Source organism: Pseudopodoces humilis, chromosome 16, assembly GCF_049639895.1.
Source record: "Pseudopodoces humilis isolate 2021_Gansu_Grassland_sample_001 chromosome 16, ASM4963989v1, whole genome shotgun sequence".
Lineage (NCBI taxonomy): Eukaryota > Metazoa > Chordata > Aves > Passeriformes > Paridae > Pseudopodoces > Pseudopodoces humilis.
In genome coordinates this window covers 17,733,467-17,753,827 of record NC_142215.1, presented here as the reverse complement: position 1 = coordinate 17,753,827, position 20,361 = coordinate 17,733,467, and the positions used below count along the sequence as shown (strand labels likewise).

At 41.9% G+C, this 20,361-nt stretch overlaps 1 protein-coding gene and 1 long non-coding RNA gene across 5 annotated transcripts in view; one reads left to right on the top strand and one right to left on the bottom strand.

The window, feature by feature from the left end:
* The window catches only part of PEAK1 (pseudopodium enriched atypical kinase 1), a 104,406-nt gene that overhangs the window by 31,205 nt on the left and 52,840 nt on the right, over positions 1-20,361 (top strand). For all 4 annotated transcript variants that reach the window (XM_014251103.2, XM_014251104.2, XM_014251101.2 and 1 more), the window contains exon 2: positions 16,324-16,494. The gene's annotated coding sequence lies outside the window, so the exon portion shown is untranslated. The remainder of the gene's footprint in view (positions 1-16,323; positions 16,495-20,361) is intronic.
* LOC106628115 (uncharacterized) overlaps positions 11,737-20,361 on the bottom strand; it is a 47,258-nt gene continuing 38,633 nt past the window's right edge. The window contains exon 5 of the long non-coding RNA XR_001331380.2: positions 11,737-16,117. This is a non-coding gene — a long non-coding RNA (uncharacterized LOC106628115). The remainder of the gene's footprint in view (positions 16,118-20,361) is intronic.

Here is a 20,361-nt window from a genome sequence, read left to right as displayed (position 1 = left end):
TGCATCCCATTAAAAGAATATATTACCAATATATGTAGGATAACTTTTCTGCTAATGTACAGGTTTAAAATGTTTTAGGAACATAAATCAATACCTTAAAGTGAAACCCAAAGCTCAGAATGCCCATTTCCTTTAAGATGTGGTTCATTCAGGATGATTAATAACTCTTAGTGGTACACTTCCACTTAGGCCTGTCTAAATCTGGATTGCCACAACTTTATCTTGTAACATGTCCTCCATCATTCCCACCCCCTCTGGCTCCTCGTGGTGGCACTGGCCTGGTTTCCAGCTCAGGCATATCCTGGATCTGCTCTCTGTTGGATCATGCAAGTGCAGGAAGGGCCAGTGACAAGGGCAGGGCAGTGCCAGCCCAGATTTGGATTGATTTAAAGGGTTGTAGATCCACACCCTTTTGAAGCATCACTTGTTTGGAATATATTATCTTCAAGTTTCCACTGAGCCTGGAAGCTTCTAGTTGAAATGGATTTTAGATTAAGCAGGGAATTTGCAAAACAATAGGAGAGAAAAATGGTAGCATGAGTCATAAGCATGGAACCTTCCCCCACTGTCTGCTTAGAACTGCTGAGATCCTGAGGATTAGCTCATAGAAGAGCTGTAGTTTCCAGCATGCAATCAGCCACTATGTCCATTGTACTTTCAGTTTGCTGGAATAAAAGAACCAGATTAGTCATCAGAATTTAGGGTTAGCATAAAACTCGGTAGTTTACCACTTTTTTGGACAACACAGCTTAGATAGTGTGCTCAATGCTAATGTTTATTCAATGTTTATTGGTTTGATGTGCTGGAAAAGTGGCTGTGTCTAATGGAAGTGGGGCACTCAGATTGGTCTGTCTCTATATCATTATGTATCTATATATCTATATCATGTTTCTGTTATTGTGCAGCTCAGCAGTCAGAGGTGCTCTGCAAAGCTGCCAAATTGTCATGATGTCCAAATGTCTCATTGGAGTCCCTTTAATGCTGAACTTTAGATGAGGCTGTGGAGGATTTTTACCTAGACTTATTGCTAGATCATTTCCTAAGCTTTTACCTAGACTTAGTGCTAGATCATTTCCTAAGCTTAAGTAACTCGTACCTGTAGGCTGTGGGCCACAGCCTTTTTGAGAAGGAGGGAATTGTGAAAATACTTGGCTGCTCAGCTAATGGGCATTTGAGGACTCAGAAGGGCTTCCTTACAGCCTGGCTTCCAGGCAGCTGCCTGTCCCCATCACCCTTCCTGGGGGACTGCAGCAGTTCCTGGAAACTGGGAAACCCTTCCCTTCACAGGCTGCTGGTGTGGAACGGCCTCGATGGGCAGTTCACTGCTCCTGGAGCAGCTGCCAGGATGCTGCTCAGCTCTGCTGTAACTCAGCCAGCACTTTGGCATCCCTCAGAACGTTCTTGCAAACACCACAGCGTATTGTCTCCAAAAACACAAAATTCTTAATTCCACATCCATCCCTATCTTCTTCCAAAGCCGCTTTTTATCGTAAATTGTGTAAATATTTCTTTGCATGGATTTTTGGAATGATACTGTTCAGTAATGGCATTATTGCCAAAAGAGATATTTCTTTCTGTACATTTGGGAGGATAATGTGGCCAAACTTGAAATTACGAAGCCTAGAAATGTTTTTGGGCATTGAGTAGTAAATCATTTGGGCAACTTTGTATGGCGCTGTTCTGAAGACTGATATTGAATAGTATATTTGCATTGGCAAACTGAAGTGTGTTTAAATTTTCTATGGAACTTAGTATTTGTATGACTTGTGGGATGATTAAAAGATACCATCTCAAGATTTAACCATTTAAATGCTGCTACTCTGAATCTGCTCCCTACTTGTCAATGCTCAATCCCTCCCTCATCTTTAGTTTAACATCACTCTTTCCCATCTCTTAATGTTTCTGTAGCTTATCCCAGGTGTAGAACAGAAAGCAAATTAAATTAAAATTGCATCTGTGGTGGCACTGCAGTCCAGTAAAGCTTGACTTCTGTTTTTTCCTGGCCATTCCTTTGCGCTGTCTCCTGTGCCATGCCAGCATATGTTGGTGAACCCAACCAAGGAAGTGATTCAGCTGGAGAGGGAAAATCCTGCCAAAAACACCAACTGCCAGCATAAACCCATGTGGTCTTGGGTGGTTAGGCTGGCATGGGAACAAACAGCTGGGGGAGGAAAGGTAGGAGTTGTGTAAGTTTGTTCTCCTGCTGAAAAAGTTATAATGGAGTCACAGCCTAAAAATGAAGGATTTTCCTGAAAATGAGCGATATGTAAATGGGACACGCACAACGAAAGAGACAACAAGCACCATCAGGCTGTCAGTTCTCAGAGCTCTGTGTTGATTTAGCTTGGGTCCTTACTAAGATAAATGAAATCAAACCATACTCATATGAGTGATGCTGATGAGGCTCAGGAAGATTATTTGATTGTTGAAATTCCATGCAGTAAGGTTTTTCTGATGCAGTTCTTGTGAGCTGGGTTTGCTGGCTGCAGCCTCTTTGAGGAGCACTGTAGAAGGTGATACTTGAACTGCAGCTGTTGGTCACTGGTGCCCTTTGTACAGCCCCTGTGGACCAGGACCAGCCCCTTGAGACACGAGCAGCTTCTATGTCCATGTGCACATTGCTCCACTGACTCAGCTTTGGGTCTGTCAGGGCAAATAAGGAAAACAAGGATTCTTTGTGGATCAGATATTCCAGTTGTTGTTCCCTTAATTTTTCTCTAGCACTAGAGTCAAACTTGCAGCTACACAGGTGTTGGTGTGTGTGTGTGTGCACTACTGAGTGGCTTGTACAGTGATCCAGTTAGAGCAGAGCAATGGGGAGAGCATCCTCAGAGCCTCTCTAAGGACATGATCCAGTGTAGATCTTGCTGCTGCTGCAGCAGATCCTGAGCACTCTGCCCTTCCCCTTCTCCCCACCTGCGATGGTGCTGCCACCTCAGATCTTTGCAGCCAATTTTGTGCAGTAACTCATGAACAGAACCTGGCAAGGCCATGGAGTTCCCTGCTGTGAGGAGTGGGTGGGCATGGAAGGAGAAGGGCAGGGCTGACAGCAGAGGCAGGGAAAGGAGTGACTCCTGTCTTTCATCTGTCAGGACAGCCTTGTGTGACTTCACTCCGTGCCACAGGTGATGCAGATAAGGAGCGTTGCTGTGGCATCAGTGCTGCATTACTGCTGTGTGTGTGCCAGCTCTCAGCTTTTACCTCAGAAGCACAAGCTGCACAGCCAAGCTGCAGCACTACCGTGAGCTTGTGCACAGCTCAGAATTCAAAAAGGGGAAATTACTTTCCCTTTAGCTTACAAACCCACAGCTTGAAGGCATTTTGCTAAAAGGAGGAAGATCCTGATTTGCGTACTGGGTGTTTTTGGTGATTGATTTTTGTGGTGAATTGTGAACCCGTAGTTTAAGTGTAACTTCTGAAGCTCACAAATAAGTATTTGCAATGAGCAGTGAAGTACAAACAGTGCTTTGGTTAGGTGGCTTTGTCACAGTGCTCCAAAGGTGGTTTTTTAGGAAAGCATGTTGTGATAGCGTTGGTCATCGTGCTGCCCCCATCTGCCTCTCTTCCATTGCACATGCAAGGAAAAATAAGCTGTTAAACTTTATTATTTTCAAGCCCTATCCCAGCCAGCAGTTTTCCATTGTCTTCCGTTCTGTTGGTTTCCAACAAGAGGTTCTCAAAGGGCAGTCAGCAAAAATGCATTTCTCTACAGCTTCTTTTTGACTGCAGAATTTGTGTGGCAGCCTGTGTGGAAGCAGCCAGTCTGCATTGGGACCTTGTTAGATCACTTTAAATACAGGCTTTAGGAAGCAATCCTATCCAGGTCATGCTCCCTCTCAGCTCTCTGGCATGGAGGAAAGTGCTGACAAGGGTGATGCTTTCATTCACAGTGGTATCTGGTAGAGGAAAAAATTTTAGTTCAAAATTCATATGCAGAATTTTAACTACCAAGTATCACCTTCTTGAAAGATCAGGGAATAATCAGTTTGGTTCCCTTATATAAGGAAGATCACCTCAAATTTTCTTAAACTATAAAGGGAAAGAGGATTTACCTTGGTATTCATTTCTAAATATTTTTAATTATTATACAGCTGTTTTCATGCTAGTACATGCTTTTCTGTCCACATAAAGTTTGTGTAATGCTACAAACTCCATGTGGAAAGAGGTCTGAGCCTAAAAGGGAATAAAGGCAATGACTCTCTGAGCCATAGTTGGGCTCCCAGGATGCTAATGCCTGTGTCAGAGGAGATAAAGTGAAGGGAGACTGCATGAAACCCATCAGAGCTGTTAAGCTGTAGCAATGCAAAGCTGCTGGTATTTTAAATAATGGTTAAAATAAATTCCTGTCGGTTAGTGCTGGACTATTTGAAATTCCCCTAGGTTTAAATAAAAAGGGAGAAGGAATTTTAACCAGCTCATTTGATAGAAAAATGACCTGCAGATGGGGTTTGAGAGAATAATAGGCGGCAGATTACAGTGGGGAAATCATGGCAGAGCATCAGACTTTGATGGTTTATGCAGAGTGGGCAGTGGGGAGATGAGAAGAATTCCCACTGCAAACCAGCATAGCACTCATTTTATTTCCACTGCCTGTAGCTCTTCATAGCAGCATTAAGTTTATAAAGTCATATATGCTGTAAAGTTTTAAAACATCAGAAGTGTTACATGATATGGAAATATCAGTGGGTTTTCTCCTGTTTATGTGCCTGTTTTCAAGTACAGTCCAATGTGGAAAATCTTGCATTCCTTCCAGTCTTGACCTGGTATGATCAAGGGCAAATACCCCTTCCCTAGTTCCCCATGTCCTGAAATGTATTTAGTAAATATTAGATTTTTATCAACCCTTAAGATAATGTACTGAAAATATAAATATAGTTGGCCTTTTTTTTTCCCTTCAAATCATCACAACTCTGCCAAATTAGAAGGATTTTACAAAGAAGGCAAAAATTTTACACCTATCAAAATTCAATTCTAAAATGAATTTCTAAGTGGGAAAGCTCTTGTGTATGTACACAGAGTAGCACTGGAACATCTTTTTTTCCTTTCCTTTGTCTTGCTCTTGGGAAAATCTAAAATACACTTGGTATAACTTAACAACAAGAAAATTGAGATTGCTGTGGCAGACTACAAAAATGCAAATATTCTCGTGAATGACACCTGCAAGATTTTTTGTTAAATAATGGAAGCCAGCATTTTAAATGCAATTCACTGCATTTATGAGCACGTTTGTGATCTGAAAAAACACACTGTAAAATTCTTGTGTGGGCTTCTGCAGCCCAGGGATGCAATAGCATGGAATTTTTCACGTGTGCCTCCTGTGAGACTTTTCTTTAATAATATAGTTTTGGGTATTTGAGATGCTTACCAGAGATTAGAAGTAGGGTGTTTCTCAAAAACGTTAATAGAACACTTTTTGTGGCAGCAAATAAACAATGTCCATGTCTGGGGTGAGGAAAGCTTTGGAGCAGATCCAGAGAGCAGCAGGGCCCTGCCTGGCTGTGCAGGCCATGGGTGTGGTTTACAGCAGTTTTTAAGCCAAGATATTTTTTCCCAAGGGGGACTGTACTTGCAGTGACCTTACCTGACCTCAGCTGCGGTTCACTGAGTACTCCTTTAGTAAAGAAATGTTGCCAGGAGTTGTTTCCTTCAGTGCCCCCTGTGTCCAGTGTCCGTGAACAGTGGTGATAAGGTGAGAAAAGCAACTTTACCTGGAACAGCTGCTTCAAAGTGCTTCAGTGAGACCTGAGGGGAGCCTGACCTGGGTGCTAGATCACAATGCTGCTCCAGCGTTTCAGAAATATTTTCTACTTTTGGAAGCGAGTGATAAAGATCCCAGTTGGCTTTTAATAGTGGGAAAGAAAAGTTGAGTTCCAGGTTATTATTCCTACAACACTAAAAGTGTACGATGACCAGTAATTACTTTTCAGCCTCCTTTACCACCACCCACTGTCCATTTCCTTGCAATCTGTTTCACTGCCTTTATTTCTATTTTTTCAATATATTCATACAATTAGAATACTCATTAGTGTCTGCCTGTAGCACGGGTGCCCCTTTCTAGATGAGCTAGGAAGTTACAAGCTACAGTGAAATGCTCATTTGAAGGGGAAACGGAGCACACTGAAATTATTTCAGCTCTGTAAAGCATGAAGACACAGAAAAATAGGCTGATTTCTACTACAAATCTTATTGTTTGTTCCCTATTTCATATCTTTTAATAATGCTTGAACAGTTCTGCTTGCAAACACGTAGAATCACAGTGAACTTTCTTTTATTTCTTAGGTTTTTTCCCTAAATAAGTTTTCTCTACCTTCAAACATGCCTCTTTGTTCTCACTGCTCTAGAATTCTTTCATCCTCTTCTCAAAAGCTTCTGAATATGACACACAGTCTCACTTGAAAAGAATGCAGAAGAGGAATGCAGGGTGGGGAGTTGGAGGTATGGGGCAGCATCCACTCCGCACCAATACAGACAACAGGACACTTCCACTGTGAGAAGGGCTGAGGGGGCCTGTGAAAGAAATCACAAATCATTATGGCATAGGAAAAAGTAAATAGAGGTGACAAAGGAACCAAGTCTCATCTATTTTCTTTTTCTTTTTTCTGACAAGAACCTGGCAGCTCAAAACAAACACACAATGCTGAAAAGCTGTGGAATGTCCTCCACAGGATGTTGTGGATATGGGATTGTAAATGGGTTCAAAAGGTAATTAAATATGTTTATGAAGGAAAATTCCATGCAGGGATATGAAGTACAGAGACCCCAGTTCTTTCACAGGAAGTCTCTACGCTGCAAATGGAGGTGGGAGTGAGTTTGGAGAAGGTGGTGCTTGATGCTCTGGGCTGGTGCCCGGAGCAGCCTCATGGACACGCTGGATTTGGGACAGACCTGCCAGGCTGCTGGCATCCCATAACCACTTCTGTCCTCTCTGGGCTCTCCTGGTGCTATTTGTGATCATTCTCATCGTCTTCTCAACATCTTTGATATTTGGCAGCTTTGCTAAATCTGCAGTTTGTTACCTCTGTTGTTTCAAATGTCAGCAGCTGAATCGCATCCTCCCGTCAAGTCCATAATTTATCCTGCACAGATGGAACACTTCTGCTTTTCCATGGCAGTTGATTCCTCTGTCCTTAAATTTGTGTTTAGGAGTAAAGTTTTTGAAAAATTTACTTGCTGCTTCAGCCTCTCCAATTTGGAATTTTATTCTGAACTAGCATATAAAATCATTTTCCAGAGAACCATTGAAGAGATTCGTCTGTAGCTTTAGTAACTGTGTTATTGAAGTACAACGCTCACTGAGGTCACTTCACCCTGGGCAGTTCTTTTAGCATACTGAACCATGTTCCTCTGGCCCTGGTCCTTCTGCACCGACCTGGCAAATCACTCCTGTTCACCAGCAGTTCTTACTTGTGATCCAGGATTCCCCCCTTACTGCTGATACCTGTTTTTCCTGTCTGTGTATTCCCAGTGAACTGTCAGCTGTGGGTTTTCAGCTGTGGATGTTTTCAAGTGGCACCATTTGCATTACTCTTCTGATAGTCCTTTACTACCCTCTTTTGATTTTGCCTCATTTTTCTTTAACCGCAGGTTTCAAACAACCATTTTTCTCTGGCAAGTGAGTTTAGAATTAAAGCTTCTCAGTCTCTCTTTCTATAACAATACTTATAAATGCAAGTGCATAACTCTTACACTGATCTTGATCCTAAATTTCAGTATCTTTTTTTTCTTTTTCAAGCAAATGCTGTGCCCTTGTAGAAGTGAGACTACAGCAAGCTCTTATGTGTCTAATGACAAGCCAGAACTGGAGCAATACTTGCAGTGTATTTTGCTCTGTCCTTGCCTGTTTCCGATTGCTCAGCACCAATTGTTTCCAGTTGCAGCTGTTTTACACAGCTGCCAAAACCACTAATGCCCAACCTGTCTCTAGTAAAAGAGAGTTTAAAGAAATGATCTTACTTTTCTTCAGTGTTTTGAAAGATGGCAATGCTTTGGCTTGTGATGTAGTTTGCCTGGTGCATTTGATTTTATGCCGCGGTACAGTGGGTAAAGGGTTGGTGGTGAGCAGTGCAGTGCTATGTATGCAGCTCAGGCAAGAGAATTTCAGATATCTGGGGAAAAAAAAATCTGGAACCACTGAACACTTGCTGAATTTTATGCTATTTAAATGCATACTCTGTATCTTAATACTTGAGAAATATTAAGTGCTACTTGAAGTTCCCTATTACAACTCTAGTTGTTTTCCATCGGTATTTTTAAACTGCTGTCAGACTAAGGGAAAATGCCTTAAGTATTTGAGGGAGAGAAATAATCCAGGAAGGCATCCCAGAGCCTCTTTCCCATGCCCTCAGGCCTTTGCAGGGGGCACCCCAGTGCTGTTTGCCTTAAGGAGGGTTTTCAGCAAATAGTCCTGGTTTTGTTAAATTTGTCAGTGTCCACTCAGGTTTTATATTCAGTGCACTGTATGTTCTGACCTGTCTGAAAACTCTGCTTATTCTGCTGACTGACCCTATGGTTCTGGCCCTTTCACTGAGCTGATGTTTGATTTCTGATGTTCTTTCTCACCTTCACCACTTGTTGCTTTTTTTGCCTCCTGGCTATTTCAACCAGTTCAATTCACTTTTTGATGTAGTTTTTTCCTTTAGATTTACATAGTATATGAGTGTCTTTCTCATTGCAAGGTCAAATGGTACTTCACTGAGAAATCAAAATGTGTAGATTGGCTCTTGTCACAAGCTTAATTTAACCATCATTTATATTCCTGGAAGTATTCCATTTTTGATCCATTTCATTTATCTTAATACCTGCTTTTAAGCAAAACTTTGACAAATGATAGCAATATGGGGAAGATATTTTAGCAAAGTCTTTTAAAAATCGTTTTCCTAATATGTGAATTCTAGTCCAGACCAGATTTAAAATAATAGCATTACAAAATGTCAAACCTGGTAAAACCATTAAAAAAAGAACAGGAACTTTGACTAATGGCCCGTGTATATGACTTAACATTTAAGTAAAGATTGCATTTCTGACTGAAGCGATGAGAAGAATTCAGCTAAAACATTTCTCTCCAGCTTCCTGTTGAAGTGAGTTTCCTTTTGTCTGGCTGTAGCTGTGGGAAGAGCTCAGTGCCACACATCTCTGGAATTTTCCAGCTTTGTCTGGGATGCTGTTCCCGCTCTGCCTGCGGCCGCGAGCTCTCTCTGCCGCGGCACACTGGCTCTGGGCACCAGCGATGCTTTGTGTTCAAGCTGAGTTGGCTTCCTGGGCTAAATCCTTGTGTTTTGGGAGGGGTGGTGTTTGACGAGCCAGGGGAACGGGAGGATCATTCTGACAGAGCCGTGGTGGTCCTTGCTCCTAACTGAGAGTGCAGAATTGAGGAGCGAGAGATGGATCCTCTGCCTTAGCCCAGGAAAGAATGAGGAGGTGCAGCCTTATGGCGTTTGGGTCCCCCCAAGTTACAGAGGCTGCATTAACCAACCCCCTGCCCTTTGGCAAGTGCTGTGCCCAGGAAGGAGGGGTGGCATTCCCGTTGGGTTTATCCCGTTGGGTTTATCCCGTTGGGTTTATCCCGTTGGGTTTATCCCGTTGGGTTTATCCCGTGGCTCTCGTGGCAGCCGTGCAGAATTGTGCAGTCCCACTGAGGCTGGGCACTGCGTTTGCCTTTGGCCCTGGCATGGAGCTGTTCAGCAGCCTCACAGCAGCCTCTGCTCTCCAGAACTTCATTCTGTAGGAACAGATTTCATGGGGAGAATGCCATGCACACGTTCAATCTGCCGCTTTCTCCTCTAACCCCAATTCAGTAAGATTTTCTGATAACCTCTGTCATGCATCCGGGAGTGTTTGTTCCTGTGGGGGGGAATATTTGAGGCTGGCAGCCAGTTTTAATGTTAGAATTGTTTGGATGCAGGCCTGGACTTGGAGCAGGAAATCCACTGCCATTTCACAGCTTTATTTGTTGAATGGAAACCAGGGAATCGACATCATGTATTCAAGAGCAAGAAAAATGGCATTAACAGCAGGGTGTAATTTTTTTTTATATGGTCCCAAGCCTTCCTTTGTTTGCAATTTTAGCTTAGTATATTCATGATACCTTGAAACAGGGGTATGCATTGAGATGGGGGTTTGAAATTGCTTTTGTGGTTGTTTCTGGCTTATATAAATGTATATATTCTGTAAAGATCAAAAGTGACTGGAAAAGAGGATTTGGAAGAGATTATTCATCAAAATGGTATTTTTTTTGCAATGCATTGGGCGGGTGGGGAGGGAAGAGAAATTTTAAGCTTGTTCTCTCAGTCTTTGGTTTTATTCAGCTTTCTTGCTTTCACAAGATGTCTTATTTTTGCCAAAATTTCTAATAAGCCAATGGAGCGATGTATATGCTAACAAAAGTATTGTTAAGTGTTTGAATAAAAATCTCTCCTGCTCATCGATCACAGAAGCACAAACTCTGTGGTTATTCCATGAATTCTCCTGAGAGTTTCCAGGACACTTTTTCAAGAGCAGATCTACTTTTTTTATGCTATTCATTAAAATATATGGATTTCTTTAAATATTTTCAGGTCTGCATTTTTAATTTTTTATTTGCATATAAAATTTATGAAGTTAGATTATGATAATGCTGTTTCCAGTGTTTCTGAAAATACTTTTAAAGTCTGCCTTGCATAATCTGTCAACTCAAATTATTATATTTTCCTGTTTTTTCCTAGAGCCTGTGCAATTAAAACCACTTAAATTGTTTTATGTGTTTTATGATAAAGTTCAAGGGAGAAAATAAGCCAATTTGTTCATGGAAATTTTGAAATCCTGCATAATACTTTTATTTAAACCCAAAACTGTTCTATGAGGATTGAAAGTGTGGAAAGAAAATGGCAAATCCCAATGTAGAAGCTGTAGAAGTCCTGTCAGAGTGCTTGAGAAACTTTAAGTGGCCTTGTTTAGTTAAAGAAGGAATTAGGAGTTTGCTTAGGGAAGACGTGGGCTGGAGGTTGTATAAAACAGAATCAGGAAGGTCAGGGGAGATGACAGCAGGGCTTGGATGTGATTGATAGTTAAAGGCAGTTCATGTGCTTATGTGGAGAAAGTTATTTCCAGCATTGCTGGAACTCTGGGGAGATTTGAAATAGTTCAATTCATGTCACAGATTCTTTAAATTTACACATGTACAAACATTCTTTGGTGGCAGTTGAATATTGTCTGTAGTTATTTGTTACCTTTTAAATAGCAGTAACATAAGAAAGAAAGAAAATCTTTGTATTAATCTAAATGGGAAAGTAGGAGTTGTGCTGCTTGAGTATTTTGTGTTCATACTTGAAGTGAATTTTCTTTATTAAAAATGTCTTATGAGAAGATTTGGAGAAATGTGGAAGAGAATTCTCTGTTCATCCCCAAAAGTGAAGGTTGTGCCATTCTTCTGCAACGAGGTGAATGCTTCTGCAGAAACAATTTGGAGAAGAACAATATCCAAACCAATTAAAGGTCCAGGATTTGTGCCATTTTTCAGCAGTGCTGATGTGCCCTGCCCTGTGCTGCAGCAGGAGCTGTCCCATCAGGATGGACACCTCGGTGACAGCACAGACATCTCTACACAGAAGGGAACAAAGATCTTTTAGGAGGGTTACAGAGAAAGATAGAAACTTAAGCAGCACCACGCACAGGCTAATGAAGGGGATTGCAAAGCATGTTATATTCAAAAACTTGTAATACTTGTATTATATTTAAAGAAAATAATTCAAACTCTGCTACTTCACCAACATTCCTCCTTCCCTTAGCACTCCCCTTGCTTATGTTTTGCCAAGAGCTGCTGTAAGGAAATATTTCTCTGCATTTCTCTTGTTCCTGTCAGCAATAATGCAGAGCCTGAAATGCTTCTGCAGTGGCAACTTACAGTACTTCAGTAAATTGTGGCTTTTGTCAGATAAATTGAGTTGGTAAAATTTTTCTTGACCCCCAAAACCCTCTTTTATCTTCCCATTAATATATATATATTCTAGCTGCCATTCTTCCCCTTCAGTCTGTAAAGAACAGCATATGATGTGGTTTCTGTGTTGATTTTCAAGATAATTTTTAGCCTGTCAAAGACCTTCTGTCTCAACAAATTTGAAACAAAGATTTTTTTTTTCAATAGATGAAAAAGTGCAGCTGCCAGATGAACCGACACAAGAAACTGGAAGGGGAAGATCTTGCAGATGGTTCTAATAAAACTGGGCAAACAGCAAACGGGGATGGGGGGAGAATGGGTTGAAATGCGAATTGCAATCCCAGTGCAAGTTTTGGGGTTAGTTTGTGAAAGAAAGCTGCCTAAACAGACATTTGAGGGTTTGGGATTGGGGGTTGTTTATTGTTGCTCTCAGTTTTTTGTTTTGCCAAAGACTGCCAGCTTTTCCTTCTCCCTGTGTCCATGCTGCTACCTGAGCTTGTGTGGCTGTGCCAAGAGCCCTCTGGAAAGCCACATTCAGCTGTTCATAGGGTTTTGTGAATGTGAAATACCAATAAAAGTCTAGGTTTTCAGTAGCTGTTGAGAGAAGAAATTGTTGGAGCACAGAGCAGTAAAAATGGAGCAGAGGCTTGTGTTGTTTCATTGTTGCTGCCTGCTATCCCATAGCCAAAAATTGCATTTTGGCCAAGCCTTGATAAGCCCCGTGTTTGAAGTTTGTACTGTATGATTCATTCATAAGGATGGAGGGTGACTAATAGTAATTTCTGTTTTTTCTAATTTTCTCCTCTTATGAAATAGTATTGGGTTTGTAATATTAGGCCTACAATTAATGAATAAAAATAGCAGAAGGAGAGATGCAGCCCAGGGCCTGGATAGCCTCTGATGGTCTCAAATTCCATCACTACTTCTTCACATGATAGTTTGGGGTTCTTTGGTGATTCTTCAGGCCAGAAAATCTTATTGAAACCTCATTTCCAAAGCCAAAACAGTTAAGTCTTTATTTTTTTAATTCCTCTTGCTAATCTTTCCCTTCTTCAATGAAAGGAAGAGTGTTTGAGAGCACACAGGCTTTCAGCTCACACAGCAGCCCTTGGGGATGTGTCTTCATCTTGCTGTGTCAAAAGCTTTTCAAATCAGTAGCTCGAGAGTAGCAAATCCTTCAAACGCATGAGTAACAGATACTTGTTTTATTTAAGAGTCCTTAAGCATGAGCAAGTCATTAAGTGCTTCCTTTCTCCCCATGAATCAGTTCTATTTTAAACAGTCATCGTGTATTTAATATTTTTTAAAGTATCGGAAGTTTTGACTTTTAAACTTTTTTGGAGTTTGTTGTGTACCTCTGTGAATTTGTATTAACTTATCTGTCAAGGGCTGCACATTCCCTGTACTGATGCTTTCCCTGTATCCTTCAAGAGTGGATCTATTCTGTGTGCAGCATTTCTTTGCCCAAGGAGACAATTTGGAAGTGAAGGAGTTATTACTCTGAAAGAAGAGCACGTCTCTTCCTTGGCTGGGTAATGACTCCTCAAAATGCCACCACCTGAGTGGCCTCTCAGGAGCTCAGCCACCAGCAATGTCCCTCTGGGGCCATTCCTGGAATTCCTGGTGTTTTCTGGGCCAGGTGCTCCCTGCAGCCTCCTGGGCAAAGCTGGCCTGCATACCCTGTGTGGGAGCACTGTGGAATCCCACTCAAGGGGATTCCAATCCCCTTGAATGCTTTGGTCATGGATATTGACCCTGTGATGTTGTCATGCTTTACTGATTCAGTGGAAAGAATCTATTTTCCCTCTCTTTACTGTATCATGCAAAAAGGATAACAAATGTAAATATTTATAATTAGGTATTTTTGCAGGGGTTTGTGTCCAAGATACAACATGCTGAGACATTAAACAGCGCAAGTGTTGCCAGAATGCTATCAGCTTGGCAAACCTGACAGGCAGCTGAAGGCAAGGACGAGTTTCTATGATAAAATCAGGCCATGTACTGAACACTAAAGCATCACCAGTTGTTCATGGCTCGGGAAGAGTTCACTTGCAATCAACATGAATAGGAAAAACCTTTCCCAAATGATGCTTTGTCTCCTTGTGGATTTGCTTCCGGTTTTGCCTCCTTACACAGTCGGCAATCATAATTCAGATGGAGGGGTTTGAAATGGCCTTCCTGTTCCTCATCTTGTGAGGAGGTGTCCCTTTAGCCCTGGCTGTCACTCAGCCTGACAGGCCGGGGAGCTGCTCCAGCCCTGGCACTGAGAGCTGGGATGTTTGTGATTCATTTCTTGAGCATTCCTGCCCTTTGTGCTGCGAGGACAGGCGAGGGGAGCGAGGCACATGGCAGCTCTTTCCATGCAGAGGAGCTTCTGCTGCCTGAGCCTCCACAGAAAGCCAAGGGAAAATGGAGGGACTCATGTGCAGCTCCATGTACTCCATCCGTGTGAATTGCCTCTTTGGAGCAGCGGCTAAAAAGGATTGCACATCATCTTTGTCAATTAACTTCAAATGTTTTAAATTAATCTATAGTACCGGGCACTGGAACTGAAGTGATGTGGAGTGGCATGAGTCTTTTCTTTTGGAGTGGTAGATTGTGTTTTTTAAGCCCCTGTGCTGCTTGTGAGTACAATGACAAATGTATCTGTGATCTCTGTGCCACGTGTTGCCTTAGCTACCATTTAATGTGCAATATGCTGATGTTGGAGATAAAATGTTTTCTGTGGCACCTATAAAACACCTCAGTAATCCTCACAAGCCACAGGAACACCAGATTTATATCCAGCTGTGGCAGTGAATCTCTGCCATCTCCAGCTGTGCCAGAGGTATTGGAGTGCAGCTCCACAAGCAAAAAAAGAAATGCAAGGAGAGCCCTTTGTACTGCTGGGCAAAACCTGCAGAATTTTAGGACAGAAGTGCAAATACCTGCATGCAGGTAAAATTTAAAAATGTGTGTAACTTGATATTTTATTATATAGATACAGCTCTGGCAATGTTTCCTGGTTTGGTGTTCCCTATAGACATTTGCCCAGAGGTGTCCACAATTTGAGAACAGGTCCTGCAGGCTGGTGGACACTAAAGGAGGAGAAATCCCTCCTCCCCTGGCCAGCTGCTTGAACTGCAGCATCCTGCCTGAATCCACAGAGTTCCCTGTCTCTTGTTCTTCTAGCCAGAAAAAAAAGACATTTTGGAATGGGTTAACATTTTACACAAACACATCTCCTTATGCAGACACTTTAAATAATCTCTCAGTGCAACCATTCCATGCCATGAAGTGTTGGCTGATTTCTCTTTCCTTCAGGGCTATTTTTTTTATTTCAAAGAACTTGAAAATATGCAAAGAAGAATTTTGCTGCTGTGTGAGGTTCTCAAAACTACGAAGGATTGTGGTGTCCCCTCAACATTCCTGGAGGCTTTGCAGGCCTCAGTTCTCATTCATTTTCTTCTCTTGCATCCTATTTCTGGCCAATCCCATCTGCAAAATCAAATTGTTTGGTAACACTTGGGTTAGGAGAAGATTCAATCTTCTCCATCTAGAGTAAGCTTTTGACTCATCTCTCATATCTCCATTTAGACAATGAGCCACAAGTTGAAGTCTAATTTAGTGGCTATTCCCTTACCTGCCTTCAATGAGAGGGTATTCACCCTTCTCATTAAGTCCATTTTCAAACACATAATGTGTGTTTTCTCTTAGGATGGTTCTTATTAATTTTACTCGTTGCTATTCATCTGCAGAGCTATTTCAGAATCTTCCCTTCAGATGTCCTAAAAGGTCCTTTTGTGGTGATAATCGTTGTCAGGGTGTTCTGGTTGTGCTGCTCAGCCTGTGCCCTTGGTAGGCTTTGCACAGAAGTTTAAGTACTTTGCTCCTTGTTATTTGTGGCTGCTGCTATACAAATGATTTGTGTTTGCCTTCTTTCTGCCAACTTTGTCACTCACAAATGTGTTCACACTTGAAGTCACAAGCAGAATACCAGAGGAGGGAAAAAAAACAGCCCCAAAAACGAAACCCCAAAAGAACTGGACAGTGCTGTCTCCTTGAAAAACTCCAAAGAGCTCTGCTCCTTTTCCCAGGAAAGGTCCTTAATTCTTCCAGTAGGTTCTACAGGCTGTTACTCAGCCTGTTCCTCCAACCTGTCTTCATCTTAACTGCAAAGATGCAGCGTGACTCTTGGGCAGGCAAAATTAAAGCAGCATTGTGTTCCTGGGGAATGGAAAAGAAATGGGAAATGTTAAGGACGAGGACAAGTCTGGGGTGCCAGCTATGTGGCCAGGATTCTGAAGAGAATTCAAGTGTCTTTTTACACAGCTCCTGTGGTATTTAAGATAGCAGGAGGTCACTCAAGGAAAATTTCCAATAAATCAGATTTTAAATTTATTTGAAATAATCTTCTTGTCTGTCTTTCACAGAAAATGTTGCTGCCCTGACCAGCCATCATGAAGAGAAGGGGGTGAAGTGAACTTGTCTGGAAAAGTTGGAAGTTTTGAAATTTTCAGCAGAATTTATTACCAGTGGCTGCAAGAGGTTTTGCCAAGCCAACCATTGACATGAGAATGGATTCAGTGCCTCAGACTTAAGTGGTAACTCATTTTTCTGTCATCTTATTTCCAATACAGTACCATAGGATAATTTGAATTATAGGTAATATTGTTTTACTATTACCAGAGTTTAAATAGAGAAATCTTACAAGAGCCAAACATGTGATTTTGTGAGCTTCATTCATTAGCAAAGAGTTGGAATTTTAGTATCTGGTGCTTTATTCAGTAGCTGAAATTTCTTCCTGTGGGTTCATCCCATCTCTTTATCATTGAAAAACAAAAAGATTTTGCTGTTTCTGCATTACTGACTGTCTCCCTACCCAATGCCCAGCAAACTGCAGTTTGGAACAGGTTGTAGAAGCAGCTCTGTCCCTGTTTTTTGTTATATTTTAAGTACTTTATATGACTTATGAAAAGATATGTGGAAAGACACACTTACACAGCACACTAGGAAATTTGTTCTTTTCTGCTGACATTGAATATTTCCTCAAAAATATTTTTCCATTTTCTTATTTTCTTTGCTCTTCGTATTTGCTTATCTTTTTCTCTGCCATTCACAGCTGGGTATTAAACATCTGAAATACTTCTATGCCTGTCTCCCTAATGTCAGTTTACTAGTCAGGAATGCAAAACTGTGCTACTTTAAAAAATTAAATTGGGAGCAGGAAGACCCCCAGCTCTGTCTTGCTATCCCATTTTGGGCTCTGTGCCTTTGTAACAATGTAGAACTGGCCACTAAAACCAGAAGCTTTTCTTTTTTTAAGAAGGGTAGAGGGGAATTACCATATCCTTAATACCACCAAGATGGTGTTTCCATGTCTTTTGAGGCAAAAGAGTGAAAGGAGATGTTTGTGCTCTCCTCAAAGCTGTGCTAAACCCCAGCACAATAGAATCTGCCTGAGTTTGAAAACTGTAATGTAACTGCATATATCAAAAATGATGTCTCACCACATTTCTTTCATTTGTCATGAATAAAACAAAGGAAATCTATTATGTGCTGTGGTTTTGTTTGAAATGCTTCTTTCTTATTCTACCCTATTTTTCAGAGGGAGAGTGAACAGATCTGACAGTAGTTCTAAGTGACTGATGGTAGAAAAATTAGATCTGCATTTCTGAACCTCACAAATATACCTGTTTTTGTTTACTAGTCCAGGTGAGGTATTCATTCCACCCCTGTATCATAGGCTGTGTTAGAACTTCAATGGGAGAACAGTCACTGCCCCAGAAGAATTCTGTCCTAATTCCCATGAGGTTAAGGGTGGGATTTCAGAAGATGGCCAGCATTAATGTAGCAGTTCTGTCTGAAATCCACATGGAGGTTTCTGTGTCTCTTGTGAGAGCAGTCAGACCAGCACTTAGGAGCCTCCCAAGCAAGAACTTAGAGCTCAGCCAGTGCATCAGGTGCTCAGGAAGCTGCCAGGTTATTCCCTCACTGAGTTCCCATCTTTAGGAGTTCTCTGGTTTGTTGCCAGAGCTGTTTCTATACTGTGTCAGTGTCTTCTGCTGCATTGGCAGGAAGGGAGGGCTTGCAGATTCCATCTGTCTGCAGCAGTGACAGATGAAGCTCAAAAAGAACTTAAAAATGTTTTTCTTCTTTCAAGTTTTCAGGTTTACTGTGCTCTCGTTAATGCCTTTTCTTTGTTGTTCCCTGTAGTCCTGCAGTCCTTTCTCTTTGAAGGTGTGCACAGATCCTTAGATCTGATTCATTCATGTGTCTAATGAGAACAAGAAAAAGACAGTTCCAGCTCTCATGTCTGTTTTGTAGAAGTTTTGGAGCTGGAGCACTTCTGTGGGATGTTTGGTTTCTGTAGGGCACTTTAGAGCCAGAAATACGAGCAGCACAAGCTGTAAAGCAATCCTAGTCACAAGCCCTTGCCCGTTCTTGCTACACAAAATACAGCACCTTGGCTTGTCTGTGTGCAGGAGATCAGGAGAGGATACAAACAGGTTGTAACCACCATGGGTTTAGAGGAACCATTTCTAGGAAACTGGAAGGTGATGTTTTGTCTGTTTCCTTGTACATCCCTGCCTGGCAGAGCAACTTCTTCGTGCATCCAGACTTCGACAAAACAGCAGCAAATATAAATCTGCCGGGGACAAGGACTTCAGTGAGGAAATAGATTCCCATAATTGTTTCTGCATTCAAATTACTATTATTCAACTGATAAAAGTGACAATCAGAGGCCCAGGAACAGGGAGAACAATGCTATGGGATAGATTTCTCTACTGGCACAGGAAGATGTTAATTAGCTGAACACGAAGAGGTTTTTGTAGTTGAGGGAGGTGCTGGATGAGCTGGGTAGGATGAAGCCTGGGAAGAGCCAGGGGTTGCTGCTCTGGGCAAATAGATCTCCTTCGTGCTGGAGATGCTCTGGAGTGGTCTAGGTGGGAACTGATTGAGTCCACATTTTCTTTCTGTGTCTGAGAATAGCTGGAGGATGTTGCCTGGGAGGTGCCCTTGGCTCAGGGATTTTAAATGGGAGGGTTTCTCTCAGCTTGAGAACGCATTTTTTCCGCTTGACTCACTGAGTGAAATCCGAATGAGTGATAAAATTTCTAAAAGTAATGTTGAATTGGTTGGAATAATAAGTGCATTTATCATCAGGAAGGAAGAGCAAAATAAGGGGAAAGATTCAATGAAGAGGAAGTCGCCACCTTCCCAGTAACAATGGGAGGCTGTGGGCACCTTGTACACCTCAGCCTGCCCAGCTGTGCAGCCACACAGCAAGATGCCATCACAGAGGATTCTTCTGAAACCCCTCTCAGGCTCCTGTCCCACACACAGGACCCACACACATTCCGTGGGATGCTTCCCATTGAAATGACTGCACCAGGAACATGTTTGCAGAGGTTCCCTCACCGTACAGAGCATGAGCCTGTGTGTGCATGAAATGAGACAGCCCACTGACTCCTGCAGAACCCATTTTTTTTCCAAGAACAACATCAGCCTTTGTTGCTTTGCTTCTCTTTTGCTTGGCACATAGAACAAGGAAGGAGCAAAAAATGCTGGTGCTGAAGAGGAGCCTGTTGTGATCCATGTGTGCTGTAGATAAAGCAATGTATCTGTAGGGGCAGGCAGGAGCTACTGGCTTAGATGGATTTTTAGGATAATAAGAATAATAACACTCTTTCAATGATCTTATATTTCTGTAGTGTATTTCATTTGTGCATTCCTGAACAGTTTTCCAGGCTCCAAGTGTTGTATCAGTTTCTGTATGCTTGCAGTTTGGAGAAGCGCTGGGCACAGATGGCTGTGCTGGGTGTGCTCCCTGTGCAGAACAGGACAGCTGCTTCCCTCTCAAGGTAAAACAGGGAACAGAAAGGGGAACATTTTAACTGCAATTACACATCTACAAAAGAAAGATGCAAAATTGAGGATATTTATCTCAAAAGAAGCTGAAGATACTAAAGTCAGGATGTGTTTGGATTGGGGGTTAAGGAAAAAAGACATTTTTCTTCTCAAGACCCTGGCATGTTCATTTGTCAGGTTCATCCAGGGTTTTCCTGCAGAGGTTTTAATGGCTGAAGGCTGATTCAAAATATTGACAGAGTAACCAACAATAAGTTAACAATATTTATTCCATGTCCCTATATGCAATTCTTTCCAGGGGGCAGTTCAGATTTTTCACACTTGCAGTAGTCTCTGTTTTCACATAGACTTATCCCTAAAATGTGCCTATCACAGGTGAGTTAAAAATACTGTCCTTGTCAGTTGAGACGATAGAAGGCAGCTGATGCTGTGTTTGCTGAATTCAAGCCATTGTGATGGCTGGAAATCTCAAATAAACAGGACAAAATGGAAAAAAACATCTTGTAAGTGTGTGGAGCTCCTGCTCTTCGTTTTGGCCATGCTCTCCTCCAAGTTCCATCCGAGCAGCTCTGCTGCTGAGGGTCTTGTAGCTCCTTTTG